Consider the following 16,031-nt stretch of genomic DNA (forward strand, 5'->3'; position numbering starts at 1 on the left):
TTATTGGGGCAGGGGGGTGGGGGTTAAATAATCTCAGAAACACCTTGGGGAAATTTGAGGATTTTCTTCTGGCCCAGCTTGCTGACCTTTGACCCCTGTGCCAGGTTGCCCTGACCCTGCTTGTCTCAGCAGGGCATGGGAACCAGCAGCGTGTCCTGAGTGTGTCAACAATCTGGCCTGAGAGAACAAACAGCAGTTAAGATAATGATTCTGGGATAATTCATTTCCACAAGAATAAAACGCGTAGTTTCCATCTACAGTGAATGTCACTATAAACTGTGGTAATACAGCGTAAAACATAAGCCAGCCTCTTTTTCCTCCCAGATTCCTATTGGAATAGATGTAACGATCCTTTAATGTCGTCAATGCAGCTCTGCAGACAAATAGGTCATGACCTAGTTTCCTCAGAGGTCAGCACACATACACTGTTGCAGAAGCATCTGACGTCTTAACCGCTAAAATATTATGTCCATAGTTTTTTCTTGATTTTTTTCCATCCATGAAATATGCTGACTCCCTAACAGAAGTGAGATAAAGTACAGTACACCTGTGAATCTCAGCTTGCAGTGAAGATACATGCCTGTGTATTACTTGACTGACATCATGTCCTCATTGTGTCATCCACCTTGCAAATCACCCTGAAGCATAATTAAGGAAAATCACCACAGGGCTTACATGCATTGACTCTTGATTTGGTTAAAGAGACGTGTATACCTTTCCCCCTCTGCATAAGGGGCTGAAGGAGACAGAGAGCTTCAGTGAAAAAGAGAGCAGACTTGTCAGTCTGACCACGTTTCATTTAGCACTTCATTTCAAGGAAATTCTAGAGACTCTTCTAATTGCCTATAACATTTCAGCTCTCATTTGGGGAAGGATGTATTGCAGTCTGCAGGAGCTTAGTTCAGTGTTTTCATATCATTAAAAAAACCCAACATTTGCACATGCTGATAATGTCAAGTGAAGGTTTCATTTTTTGAACATTGTATAAAAAACAGAGTGTTTGTTGTTTGGAAAGCCAGTGTTTGGTGACCAATAAAAGTCAGTGACTTTTGCGCAGTTATTTTTTGGATACAATTTATCTCATGTATATGGCTGAGTGCATGTTTTATGCACATGTCGGAAAACAGGACCTATTCTCATTTCTACTCAAGGAGACACATGGCATCATTTGCCAGTGAAAATTGTTTGTCATTCAAGCGGAGGAATTGTGAGTCATTCCTATATAAAGAAATTCAAGCATCCAATCACTGTCCCTTTCAGATAAGCAATTAGGATTCCTTTTGAGTAGCTCAAATTATAGATGTTTTTACCAAATGGGGAAAAAGAGCAAAGCAAAAATGAGGCCAATTTGAATTCAGTCATCTTCTTAATGTGACCCAACAGCAATAACACGCATTAAATACATTTTATTTTACAGTGACTGCACCTTTTTGGAATTTATTTGGTCAGAAGTCAACATTTTATTTTTGTATCATCCCTTTTCAGGAGTTGTTAACCTTAACAGCCTTGCAGTGAACTGATACTAAAATCCTCAATTAATTCAGATCTGTGGATAACATACAAGCACTATTTCCTGTAAAACATTTTCCATTTTCACTCTCTGTTGAAGTCAAGACATGCAGATCCTGTGTAATTTCTATCATGCATGGTGGTGAAACAATGCTTTTGCTTCTCATGTTCCATCCACTGATTAAATGAAGCATACTTGATCTTTATCTAGGTTGAAGGATGATGCCTGCACTGGCCTCTATCCAGGTCCTGTAGGCTGTGAAATAAGAAGACAACCACGATAGAGATATTGAGAGGGTTTGTATGGCCTCAAATCTGCAGATGAACTGTGAAAGTTTTATTTAATCCAAACATAAAAAATATATAAAATTATATTTCCCCTGATATAGATAATCAGTAGATAATCAATAAAATATATATATAATTTGCTGTATAATAAAGTAAATGTTTCACCAGTATATTAACAATCATCAAATAGTGTATGTTTGATGGTCATCTTCATTACAGGAAGATAATATTAAAACATTCATGTTTTTACTATTAAAGGCCTCAAGTACCATATGAAAAAACATTTTTTTATTTAATTGACTTAATTGAGCGAAGAACGATTGTTAGAACCTCCACAAAGCAAAGTCATCTATAATTCATTGACACAAATTCTCTAATTGTTGAGGGAAATGTTGTATTAATCTGACCTGAGAAAGGCCTCATTCTGGTAACAAGTATTTTTCTGTCCATGTAAAAGTATTGACCCTACACAAAATGAATAAAGTATTTAACTCATTATTCAAGATGCTCCAAATACCTCCTCACCTTGTCTTTATAAAGGGATACATCATATTCTAATCTCACTCAATATGTAGATTCATGTGATGAAAAATGTCGGTGATTACAAGATACAGTATGCTGAAAAATGTGTTTCACGGTCAAATTCCTATAAAAATTTCATGCTTGCGATATATCTGACAAATTATTGCAATTGTCCATAAAGTGAACATCAGTATCATTGTGCAATGACTAAAATCAAACAAGTTTTGTTGCACTGCACACTTCTTGTGCAGCACAATGATGCAGAGCTAAGCTTGACTCCATGTTTTCCCTCAGTGTTGTGAACTTGTTAATCTCCACTTTGCCTCTTTCCTGGCATTAAACAGCTAAATGATTTGAAAGAGATGGTTATGCAATTTTGACCTATTGCACAGAAGATGCCTGTAGGGAGGCCTGAGTGCCTTATAATGTGTAAGCACACTTAGTACTGATGGTTTGGACCTCTGTCAGCCTGGAAGGAGTGGCACTGTTGCACGATGGAAAGCAGGATGCAGAAAATAGTTACTCATCAGATCCCTTGAGAGATTGGAGATTAGAGTTTTATCCACGCTACCTTACAACAGGATAAGGATGGTCTCTCGGAGGCAGATAGAGATGAGCCAAAGTCAGAGTACTGTATGGGTCTCTGTGTTGGTCATGACTGCCTGCATGAATAAAATATGGCCGTTGAACATACTCTTCAACACAACGATATTCTTTTAAGAGTAATTTCACTTAGGCTGTGTGTCCTCGCCAGCCTCACCCCCTCTTTCTTCTCCTTTACAGACACAAACAAACACACACAGACTCACATTTTCAAGGATGAGAGAATGCTACATTGCCATTACCAGTGAACACAGAGGCTAGGGGGAGAGAGAAGAAAGAGGGAGGGGAGGGGGATAAAAATCCATCAGATTTGATGGCATGGTGATGTAGATAATGTTTTCGCTTTTCAGCTCAGCTCAGAGAAAAGAACGCAGAACACAACCACTTTCGCTCTCTCTCTCTCTCTCACACCCTCTGTTTTGAATGAAAGGGAGCACAATGTACCGGGGTTAGTGCGTCTAACATGTCTCTTTGTGCACAAACACTGTGCCCTTTTACCTATCAGAATGATTGGCCCACCATTATGTGATTTAATGGTAAAACACACATACTCTTAATCCGGCTAGCAGAAGAGCTGGGCTTAGAATCGCCGGAAAAAAAAAGAACATAATTATCCAGCTTCTCATCTGTTTGCACAAATACGAAAGAGAAACCCCTCAAAAAACGCTCAACGCTACGGTAATTTGCCGCACAGAAACATTGGAAAACAAATGCGTTCAGGAAATGTAGATGGGTTTTTAAGGTCTGAAAGCCACAGCTGCTTGGCAAGCAGAAGCTGGCTCCTTTTGTCTTTTATCTTCTTCTGTAATGTGCACAGGTGCTGCTTAATTCAATTGGAGAACGTTGCCATGGTTTTACATTAATATATTTCCATGTTACCATTACGACTGTTGTCATGGAGATGATAGGACCTATTTGAACTGAAAGCAGAGATGGTTTTATGGGGGTATTGCTCTCTCTCTCTCTCACACACACACACATTATTTTTCCCTTTCTATCTCTGTCTCTGTCTCTGTCTCTCTCTCTCTCTCTCTCGCTCTCTTTTATTCGGTTGCTCCATGTCAAGTCACATGGTATGCAGCCAGATTTAAGGCTTGACTTCACTGTTCATTTTTCCCCTATTTTTACTCGTTCTAACTCAGTATTGTTGGAACAGAAAATGCATTTAAAAGGTACAAGGCAATAACACATTCAGGGATACAACACAGTTCTTATTTGCTCATAACAGGGCTTTCACTGGGTGTTCAATGCACAAATCAAATCGATCAAATGATTCGACATGTGACATTGAAAATAAATATTTCACTAATGTTCTCATTCACTTTTTCCATTACCATTGAACCCATGTTGATTGAAAGTATTTTGAATCTCCAGAAGAAATGGTTACAGAAGAAAAAGAGCAGGCTAATCAGGTACAAAATTCGGGCTGCACAGGAAATGGAATCAAAAATCAAAAACAACCACGTAAAATGCAAACATTTTTTTTTTTAAATATAGCCTACTACAAACATCTAATCGAGACACGGTTATTCCAATTAAAGTAATTGCACACTTTCATAAAATCAATACCGCTCCCTGGTACCATAATTGCTTCTTTCAATCAATTTGATGCATTTTCTAGAACAAAAAGGCAAAGCAGGGGTATTCAATTTACTCAAGCATACCAAAGTTGATGGAATGCTTGTATTGGCTATTAAGGCATTGCTTGTTTTCTTCTTCTTAAGAATGCCAGTGGAATATCCTCAGAGGCAAGTTCAAAGTCACCTTGTTATCTCTGGATTTTGTCTTCGATACCACGGTAACTCATTATATCCGTACACACAAAAGGGGGGACACATTAGTACCGTGGTATCTTACTAATATGGGATGCAAAATGTTTCACAATATGCAGTAACTTTGTTGAAATCGACCTCAGTTTCTGCTAATGAATGTGCTATTACATACAGACACACACACACACACACACACACACACACACACACACACACACACACACACACACACACACACACACACACACACACACACACACACACACACACACACACACACACACACACACACACGTACACACAGATGCACATACCTTGGTTGAAGGTCCAAACAAATATAGAGATCTAACAAAAGCACCCATGAGAAACTTGACTACTCTGACAGCTTTGATCCATCAGCAAACCATGATGCAAAGCAAAGTCAAATGTGCCCTACTTTTCTTTGCTGAGCTCGAAACATTAAATAATTTTTTTTACACATAATGTATTTTAGGCTGCTCTCTATTTAAATTTAAAATTAAATAACTTGGAATTAGAAATGGGTTACACTCTGTGTCTTTCATCCTCTCAGTCACTCAGTCACTCATTCACTCCGTCACTGTACAGACAGACGGACAAACCCATGTTTAAGCCAGCACCATTTTCTCTTTTTCTGTATTTCATTGCTTTTTTTTCCCCCGGATAATGAAAAATGTCTTAAATGAAACTCTGGACTCGCAGCGCAGCACCCAGCTTTCTGCTATTTTTATACAAACACAAAGTGACAAGATGGTTACTCTCTCTGCACACTGACAGTTCATTCCGGACTAGGAAAAATGTCAAAAATGTTTAGTCACGGCTGAGTGGACTTAATTACCATCCTCTAGGCTGCCTCAGAACTCAGTGCCACTAATGGTCCCGAGCTACAGATAAAATTCCATTTACAAGAATGTTGCAGCCACAAGATCTGATTTAGCCAATATGAAATATTTACATTGATGTAATTAAAGTGACAATGCATCTCACCCATTCTGGCCCCAAAAAAGAAAGAATTGCACAGTTTAAATAAATATGAAAATAATAAAAAACGAAGGCTTTTTAGATCAAGATGAGATGTAAATATAACATTAGTTATGTCTGTAGATAATTGGAATATTGTTATGATAAGTCCATCCATCCATCTTCCGTTACCGCTTATCCAGTTAAGGGTCGCGGGGGTGCTGGAGCCGATCCCAGCTGTCAATGGGCGAAGGCAGGGTACATGATAAGTGCTGATTCTAAACTTTTATGAATATTTGCATACATCGAGAATGTGACGAGGTTACTTACAGTAGGTAAAGCAACCTTTTAAGGTAGAAGCTACATAACTAGATTAATCAATTATTTTAAACTTTTTAACCCATTGAGATCATTCTCTAATTACAATAAACATGATAAAGAAGCAGAGTTTACAGTTTTTTATTTCGTAATCTAATAACAAACAAGTGGGCCCAAAGTGAAAATAAATGACTATAATCCCTGCTTTCACCTCCAGTTGATTGATTGTTATTTCAATACACACAATAATAATAATAATAATAATAATAATAATAATAATAATAATAATAATAATAACAATAATAATAATAAACATCAATCCAACCTAATTACTTTAATATTGTATGCAAATTTAACTGGGATTTATGAGCCTTTATCTTATGACTGTCACACAATGTGTATTTTCAGACATTAATAAAATAAAAGCAATATTTCAATTATGTCATTATGCCCTATGAATTTGATTTATGCCTGGTAACAGGGAAACTCAATCAAACAACATCAAATGTTTATGGAATTATTTTAACAACATCAACTTAACTAGACACTAAGCAGAGTACTATGGCGGTTCATCTCTATACATGCGGATGAGGGCAGTGCCATGGTCGTATAGGAAAATAAGAAATGTGGTGGACACATTTTAATTCAAAGTCCATTTCTGTTGTAAGAAATCTTTAGATCTGGGTTTCACTGGTGGGAGCAAGGTTAATGTTTACATGCTCTGGGCTACTCAAGACTAAAGTGTATGAAAATACTCCTCAAGGACAACTATTCATATATAATATTTCAAATAAGTGCTGCAGAGCAAAAATCAGGTTGCTTGTGAAAGAGTTGGTTCACCCAAAGTACGAAGAAAAAAATGATTTTAACGTACTATGCTATCTAGCAATGAAGATAGTTGAGGTATTCGTTTCTGAGAACTCTGCCACTACCACGATAAAATGTAGGTGAAAGGAATCGCCACTAGTTAAAGTTCCACCAATTAATCATTGTAGCTGAAAAAATGTCTTACAAACTATCGCTGTCAGCAGAACTGGGCTCCGATGGTTTTGCATGGAGGCTCCATACACATAATGATGCCACTTTTGCTGAAAATATCTATGTGCATGTGATTAATTCCTGATAATAATCTAAATAACTGTTAAAGACCCCATTCACACTCGAACTTCGAGACAAGGAGGGGGATTGCTGGCACTCATGCGCTCCAACTTGATAGACTTTAAATTATGTTTTAGATTTATTTATTTTATTCTCCACTCCATGAAAACAACCTTCAACACATTATTCTGTCAATAGGGTTAGCTAATATAGACTTAAAACTTTGCTGTCTGAGGAACAGCAAGCTGTAGTATCTGCTGTCATATCAGACCCGTTTTCAGTGTATTTCACTCCACAAAAGCTCTTGCATATATATATATATAATGCAACACCATCAGCTTTTGATAGACATCGGCCAATTAATTGGCTTTTTCCTTCTCCAAACTATCGTTATTACATCAGGCTTTAAAACCCCTATCAGTCGACCTCTGGCCACTAGCCTAGCCAAAAAAAATCTATCCAATTTGAATAGTATATAAATGTACGGATGACTTGATGTTTCATGGTAAAACCCGCAGGAAACAACTCTTTTCACACGAATAGATGAGCTACTATATGGCCCATTGTGTCTCTCTCTGTCCTTCACATCCATCATGTGAAAATGTGTTCATATGCATCACTGCTCACATAATGTTCTTAAGAGGCTGAGAGAGAGAGACTCACCTTACATGGAGGATGGCACAAGGAAGAAGAAGCCACTGACATTAATGAAAATGTATACCATTTAAAACTAGTCGAAGTAATGGCTAAAAGGAAGACAGAGCATTATTTATTAATAGTAAATGGCTAAGTGACTGGTTGTTGATGGCATGTGCTATTTTCAGTCTCCTTACACTTGATGTTCTTTCTTTGTTGCCAAGTTTTTCGTCAAGGAAGAAAACGACATTGTTACATTCTGTTGCTTATCGGTGTTGTTGGCTCTGTATCCAGTACTTTGGGATAATTACTGTCTTTTTCGGAAATGGTTTAACGTGTGAAAAATTGACTATATAATGCTGTTACATGAAGGCAAGAGCATTGCCAAAAACAATGAGCAGCTTTGATTACACTGATATTTTAAGATTTTGATACAGCGAAGTACCCAGCCCACATGAATGTACAAGCCAAACTCAAGTGTATATTTGGAAAGATTTAAAAGAGAGCAATTAAAGGTTGATAGTTCTTAAGTGATATGTAATTCCAGTCTTGTGTAAGGCCTCTGCAGGAATTGATTAAAAACACTCAGCAACTTATTATGTAAAAATGTGAAAAATGAAGGGTGTAAAACAAGTACCTGTGGCCTGTTATTGCTGCTGCTTTATAACTGTGCCTATTCCTCCTCCTAGACCTAGTTTTACAAGTCCTAATTTACCTCAGTGAGACTAACATGCAAACCCCCCTGCTGTGCATCGTCTCTATTCTCACTCTCCCTCCCTCCTCCCTCCCTGCTCTCTCTCTCTCTCTCTCTCTCTCCTCATCTCCGTCAGCTTGTAACCTGAATTCAGTAGCGCAGTGGACCAATCGATCACAGGGAGTCTTTTTTTTTTATCCCGGCAATTTTCCTCTGAGGAAAGGGGGAATCATGTGAGCTAACAGTGTGGAAAATCAATGCTCCACTGGCATAGAATAACTTGGAGTCTGGCTGGCAGAGAGCACTGGGCTCCATGAGGCCCGTTTGAATGATAAAGCCACCCCACGTCCCGTCTCTCATCCTGCATGATATGCAGCCGCCCCTGCTGAGCTGCACTCACTCTCAACAGTAGGTTAACAGTTTTATTCCCCAAATCCTGTGGATTTATATGCTTGTGCTATGAAGCTCTGTGTGCAATATGGTTGTGTTAGTTTAAATGTGTCTACTGCATACATGTTTGTGTAAATGTCAGTGTTGTAAATGTATCATATACTGTATGTTTACATCAAGAAACCTCCAACATGTAAAGCACTCCAGATGGTCCTTTCAAAAAAAATAAAGGCTTTATTTCAAATTCTGGTGGATTGTGTATAAAATGATGCACAAAATATTTTGAATATGTTAATTTGATAGGATGGTGACGCCATAAAAAACATTTGGTTTGAGGTTTGAAATTACTTCACAAAGCTTGAAGAGTTGGAACAAGCCAGTAGCAAGACAATATTCTTAAAATTTAAATAAACTTGGAGAAAAAAAAGGGGGAAAAAGGGGTTTTAAAGGATTTCCAATTTAATTGAAAGAAATACATTTCTAACCATCTCAGAATCCACCATCAAGTATTTTGAGTGACACACACTTTACAGGGGAGCAAGTGTGTATGTAAAATGTTTGGATGCAACACGGCAGGAAAACAGTGCTTTAGTGTGTGAAATATGTTTTCTAATCGACAAGAAACAGTTTGACACACTGTCATCTTTCATAACAGTACTGTCACAGGAACACCACAAAGTGTGCCTGCGTGTGTGTGTGCGTGTGTGCCCGTGTGTTTCCTTTCAACGGTATGCCATCCCTTTTTCAACACCACCCACACTGACCCAGACAGTCTCAAACCTGCTGTTGTTACTTTCAGTAAGGTGTCTTCTTTCGGATCTGCTCAGAGGCAGAGAAAGAGATGAAACAACTTCAATCCAAGTTTTTGCAAAGCAAGCAAATAAACAAATAGATAGATGAGACATACAGACAGATAGACGTGACGGCTTAAGTTTTTAATCTAGTTTACTTATAGTTTTAGAAAGCTTATGTATATGATTTTATATTACAACACAACATAATCAAGGGAGCTGCCGGTTTCTTCATTAAGAACTCTCTGTTGTAACAAAGCATGGATCCGCTTGGGAGACACCAGTCACATCTCGTCTTGCCAATTACACTTTGCATGATTCCTCCCCCAAATTAGGTTGAGCCAAGATGGAAAATGATTCTTGGCATGTCGTGGGCCCTAATTATCCATTGAACAAATGGAAATATCATTGATGTTGTGTTCTTAATCCACTCGTAGACAGAGAGCAACAAAGCGCGCTGACAGCTTTTTGGCTGGTGAGATATAATGCAAGAGCGTCCAACAGTTTGTTGTGATGAGCAGCCTGAGAGCTTAAACATATACCTGGTCATTAAAGTTTATTTGTGGCTGACGCAGCTCTCTAACTTCGTCGTGTTGCTCTGACAGGATAACATGGTCTGTTACTGATGAATAACATGACAAAGACATCATAAACACTAAGCTCCTTGGTGCTGGGGGAGTGACAAACACCATGAAAAACAAACAGCATTGTATTGCAGGAAGTTTTCAATTGTGTTGTTCTCTTGGAAGAGCAGAACTTGAATCATGAGAACATAGTTACAGTGAATATGGGAAAAAACAATCTCTTAAACACAGATTGGAAGAAGAAAATATCACCAATCCAATCACTTCCATTGTATGTCACAAACAGATCTCAGCACTGCAGAAACCTCCACAAACCTTGCTTGTTATTCACAAACACACACCGCAGTGAGACAAATATTATTTTAAAAGAAACTTTAGATATGTTGCGCATCTGCAAATTTGACTTTATAGGAATAGCAGAGAAATAACATTACCATAAGCTTGGTGCAATGCATGCATAATAGATTGTTGTTTTCACTCTGCATATGGTAGGAGCTGGATTCGCTTCAAAGTGCACCAAATTTGCATGATTCGATGTGAGGGATTCTGGGATTAGAGAACACCACTTCCTCCCCCACCACTCACTCAGCTATAGAAAGGTATCACATTCCCACAGATGGTGGGGAACATTGTGAAAATATTGCCATTAAGATACAAAAGAGTAAGCACAGGAAACTGAGAAAATAAACACAGCAAGATTTTTTTCTTTCTCTCTAAATTAACAGTTTTATGCGTTTTCACGCTAAGCAGTATTTACAAATTTAAATTGATGTGGTCAAAGATGTATCCTTTCTGTCTTTGTGTTTTAACACTGAAGATGTTGTGATTGAGAGGAAAAGTGACAGCTCTCACATGTGCCAGGAGAGACCAGCACCAACACACTCCTGTACAGCTGCTTGTTGCAGACATCCCTCACCCTTGTCTTCTATCACTTAAAACTGACAGAAAACAGAGAAAGAGAAGAGGAAAGCCTGTTTAACTGCAGACAAGCCCCAGAGGCTGTTGCTGAACACTGTCTGGCAAACAAGAACAAACTGATACACAAAGTATCAACAACACTCAGAGCTGCTGTATTTATGATAAAAACAAATATAACAAGGAGAAGTGAACTGTTTCTCTACAATGCTCGTGAATCTTTTTTTTTTAACGCCTGTTGTCTTGGTGCTGTGCATTCCTAGATAAAGTGAATATGTCACAGGCAATGGGGATTTTCACAGCAGTGTGTACTTTTATGCAAATGACATGCCCATCAATGATGAGCTGTCCCTCTTCGCACTGGATAAACCTGATTATAATTTAGATCAGGGTGTCCATCTGTTAGGTGAACACCCACGCGCCTTTCAAGCGCACATAGGATAAAAGAAACCACCTCATGGTTTTCCCCATTTCTTAGCGAGAAACTATGTCAGCCGAGGCAGTCAAAGAGAAGGTATTGTTAATGCTGGTCTTAATGCTGTTTGTTTGTGGCGTTTCGGCCTAAACTGGATGGATTAGCACTGAGATGACACAAGGTGAGTATAGCACAGGCCCGTCATGGTACTGTCTAGAAAACCATAACAAGCCAAATCCCAAGTGTTTCTGATCGTGAAACCAACATCTGGTTGTGGATTTTGTGGAGATGAACACAGAATATTCAATTGAAAACTTTACTCACTTTAATTAACATGATCTCAACAACACCAAGACTAAGAGTCTAAAACCATGGTACCGGCTGTGTAAGGCTGTACTTCAGCAAGGTCGTGCTTTGAGCTAAATGCTAATATGACCACAATAATGTCTCAATTTCTTAACTATGTTTATCATTTTCAACAACTTTGTTTAGCATTCTAGCATGCTGACATTTTCTGATTTGTGCAAGACACAAAGTTTAGTTGAGGTTGATGGAATTGTCATTTGTTTTGCTGGTTTTCAATCATAACCAATTCAAACTTTTTACTTGATGATGAAGCTAGATGACAAGGGAACACCAAAGTTATTACAATTCATCCTGATCCAAATTCCATGGCAAACCACCCAATAGCTGTCGAGACCATTCGCTCAAGTCTGCAAGTGTCAACCTCATTGTGGTGCCAGAGGAAAAGCTAGGGGATCATTTAAATCAGTAGGATTCATCCTCTGATGACCATTAACTTATGTACAAGATTTCATGGAAATTCATCCAATAGATGCATTTCAAAATATTTCAGTCCAGACTTAAGTGGACCGACAAACAGAACAACATTGCCATCTCTAGAGCCATGTCATTTGCGCAGCTAATAGTACAGCTGTTCGGCATGAGCCCATTGATTTTTAGGGTTGGGTCATCTTCTCAAGTAGCCCTGCTGCTCTCAAGCCACGTTGATCACTTCACATCTATTTGCACAGGTTTTGAAATATTTGTGTTTGAGATTATCACCTCCAACCCAATACTATTAAGGTGCATTGCATTTTGTTTGTGGGATGTAAAACATTGAAAACTTTACATTTTAAAAATTCAACAACAATGTGCCTTTCCAGAAACAGTGTTCGAGTTATTTGAGTTTCTCCATACAACACACTCAACAGTGTTTTGGGATTATTTCTGCTGTAGAGAGAAGATTCCGGAAAGACATGTTGCTTGTTTCCTAGAAACATACCGTACATTTCAAAATGATTGACAGAGATATAAGAAGAGGCGCTACAAGTACTTTAGTAAAGGTTTCTGATTGATTACATCTGTTAAAGTGTGTATGTGTTTAACGAGTATCTGTTATCAATTATTATCTATTTAGTTTTCTTGTGTAAAACGTAAATATTCTATATGTCATTTATCTTTAGCAAAAATGGAATTTGAACATTCACGGCGTTAAAGCCTATCTGAAGTTGAATGTGGGTATGGGAGAAAAATGTGTTTTTATGTTATTTGGTTTACCCGACCCTATAAAATCTAAAAATAATTTGTTACATAAGTGCCTTCTCCTAACGTTCAAACCCAAACTAGCTTTATTTATTGTTGTAGGCAAACAAGACTGAGTGCTTCTTCCTGCTTTGCTGATGGACAGAAATTCTCCATAACAGTTATAATCTGTCCTCATATTTTGGATTAAAAATGTGTTTGATCAGCAAAGCAAAGATTTTTACAAATCCACAGGTGACATATCTTCCATCAGTTTCAAGGATAATCTGGCTCACTGCAAAATCATTTCCTCCTTGCAGGTGAACCAGAGAATCTGACGGAGAAAGAGACAAGATGTTGATGTGCGGCCTTCTGGCAGGTGGTGGAGGATCAGGTCTTGTGATGTTCCTGACCTAATATGGCCATGTCTGGACAATCAGCTGAGAATCAGGTGCTTGCTAAATATTTAGGAGGATGAAGACTTCCTGCTGGGCAAAGGCACTAAGGCTTAGCTCAGAGCTTCATTTCTGTGTCTTATATTGGAGAAGTCAGTAAATTTACTCAAGTACTGTTTGAGTATTTTGATATACTTTTACTTTACTGCAGTATTTATATTTTCTGCAACTTTATACTTTTTTTCTATGACATTTTTACTTTTTACTCTCCTACATGTATTTAGGAGCTTTAGTTAACAGTTATTTGGCTGTTAACTGACTGATTTCCCATGTAAAACACATCAATATATTAATAAAATAAAAAATAAATATAATAGATTGTTATAAATTGAACTACCCATCAATATATTAAGTTGTTAAAATTAGCCTCATCCTGAGAGCCCTAAATGTTACATATAAATACATCATAAAAAATTGTCAATAACGTATAAATGATATAGATAACACTATACACTGAATTGTGCCACTTTTAGTACTTTTAGCTACTGTACATTTAGCTGGTGTTACTTGTGTAATTTTAGGTAAGAATGGAGGACTTTTACTTGTTATTGCTTAACCTATTACTTCTTCCACTACTGGTGTCTTAGGCGACATGCACACTAATCCTTTTTTTTGTTAAACGCATAACTTTTGCTACGTTTGCACCTAGCGTCCACACTTCACCAGGGTTTTTGAACTCCTGAAACAGAAACGTTTGAGAACGCTGCTGATGCCGTTTTAGTAACCCACGTTCCCTCCCTTGCTCTCTGTCTTCCTTGCATTCGTCTCTGTTGTCCTCTTTTCTGTAAATTATCTTATCTACAGCACAGTAGGACTCCTAGAGATTTTGTGTAGGAGGAAAGTATTTCATGTTGTAAGAAAACATTTTAAAAATGAAAAAGGGGTTTCAGTTCTCTGAAGGGATTGCAAGTAAACCTTTTAAAACATTAGCGCTGAGAGACATGTTTATCACTTCTACTGTTCATTTTTCAGCGTTCACTCAGTAATTCTGTGTTCATAACACAGCTGTTTGCCCCTTACTGTGCTGATGTCTTTGACCTGCATGTAAACAATACAAAAATGTTGAATTAAGTGGTATGAATCTAATTAAACACCAACATATTGTTAATGATAAAACCTCTCATACTTTAATTAAATGTATTCTGCTGTCTGTTTGCCTTCCACACAGTGTGTCGCTGAATCAACACTGATTAAATTCTACCATAAATGATTATACTTAATTAAATGCAGGCAATTAAAATAAAAGCCTGATCAAATGATGGCTGACAGTCAGTCAAATTTGCTGACATGTAATTGAAAAAGTCCCCTTTCTCTTGCTCTCCACTGTCCCTGTAATATGAATCCGCTTAAAAACAGATCAGGTTTCCGTCAGCAACAGGGGGAGTAGATGATACTTAATCAACTAATTGACAAAACAAAGACCTTTTCTAATGTGTGTTCAATAACATCTGGCCCCTCTCATGTTTAACACTAAATTATTCACCATGTCGACCTTTTGCTTCCAAACTAACCGCAACTTCACGTTTCAGCGGATGATGAACAAGGAGCAAAGGTTAAAAGTAAAACTAAAGTAAACCAGAGTAAATGTAACAACTTTCTGGCAATAAAACCGGTGTGAATCACATTTCTCTTCTCTTTGTGAATATGATAATAAACAAGCTGGCACTTTCTGACAAACTGTCTCATAGGACATAAAGAGTTTCAGTTTCATTGATCAGCTATAGCATTAAATGTTATTACTTGTCAGGCTCTCTGGATCAAAGGCAATTATTCATAATTTACCTTTCCAAAATCCTGTGGTGTCGCTCTACAATACAAAAGCAACAGAGAACACTGAGTACAATTTAATGGATTACCATTTCCCCCTGTGCTTTATGACACAATGACACAATTACCTTAAAGCTTATTTTCGAGGCGGGAAAAAGAGGATTGGGTGACAGAAAAATAAGGCGGATAATATGCTCTCTTGTATATTACTCTGACAAACTTACAGGCTCAAGGCGTAACCGTTTCGTAGTCCTTTCCATCATTCTTCGGAGAGTGGGAAGGGCCCTGTGTACTGTAGCTACAGGTCATTGTTGCCGTATAGATGAACTAAGTGACAATAATTGAGTTAAGAGGGGAAACAAATGATGTCATGAGTGCATGAAGTGGAAAGAGTCGACTGATTTATTTTCCAAAACAATACATGCCAGAGCAAATCAGTTTTATAAGGAGGGTTTGGGGGTGGGGGGGTTCAATCTGTAGCTTTGGTTCACTGAGCTTCACCACACTACAACGGAGAGTGACTGTGCATAAAAGACAAGTCAGTACGTCACTTTAAGTTGTGACTTTAAGTGAAAAGTCAAGAAGTGATCAGGGAAGTATTCACACGTTTTACTTACAGTTACAGTAAAAGCAGCAACGTGAAAGCAGTATGAATACTTCTTAACAATATATGGTATTTTTCAGCAAAATAATTTCCAGTATTACAAACAAAAGCATTATGCAAAGACCCTATCAGACATTTTTTAACATGCATTATCTATATTGCTGGTCA

This window comes from Anoplopoma fimbria, chromosome 12 (assembly GCF_027596085.1).
Source record: "Anoplopoma fimbria isolate UVic2021 breed Golden Eagle Sablefish chromosome 12, Afim_UVic_2022, whole genome shotgun sequence".
NCBI classification, from domain to species: Eukaryota; Metazoa; Chordata; class Actinopteri; order Perciformes; family Anoplopomatidae; genus Anoplopoma; species Anoplopoma fimbria.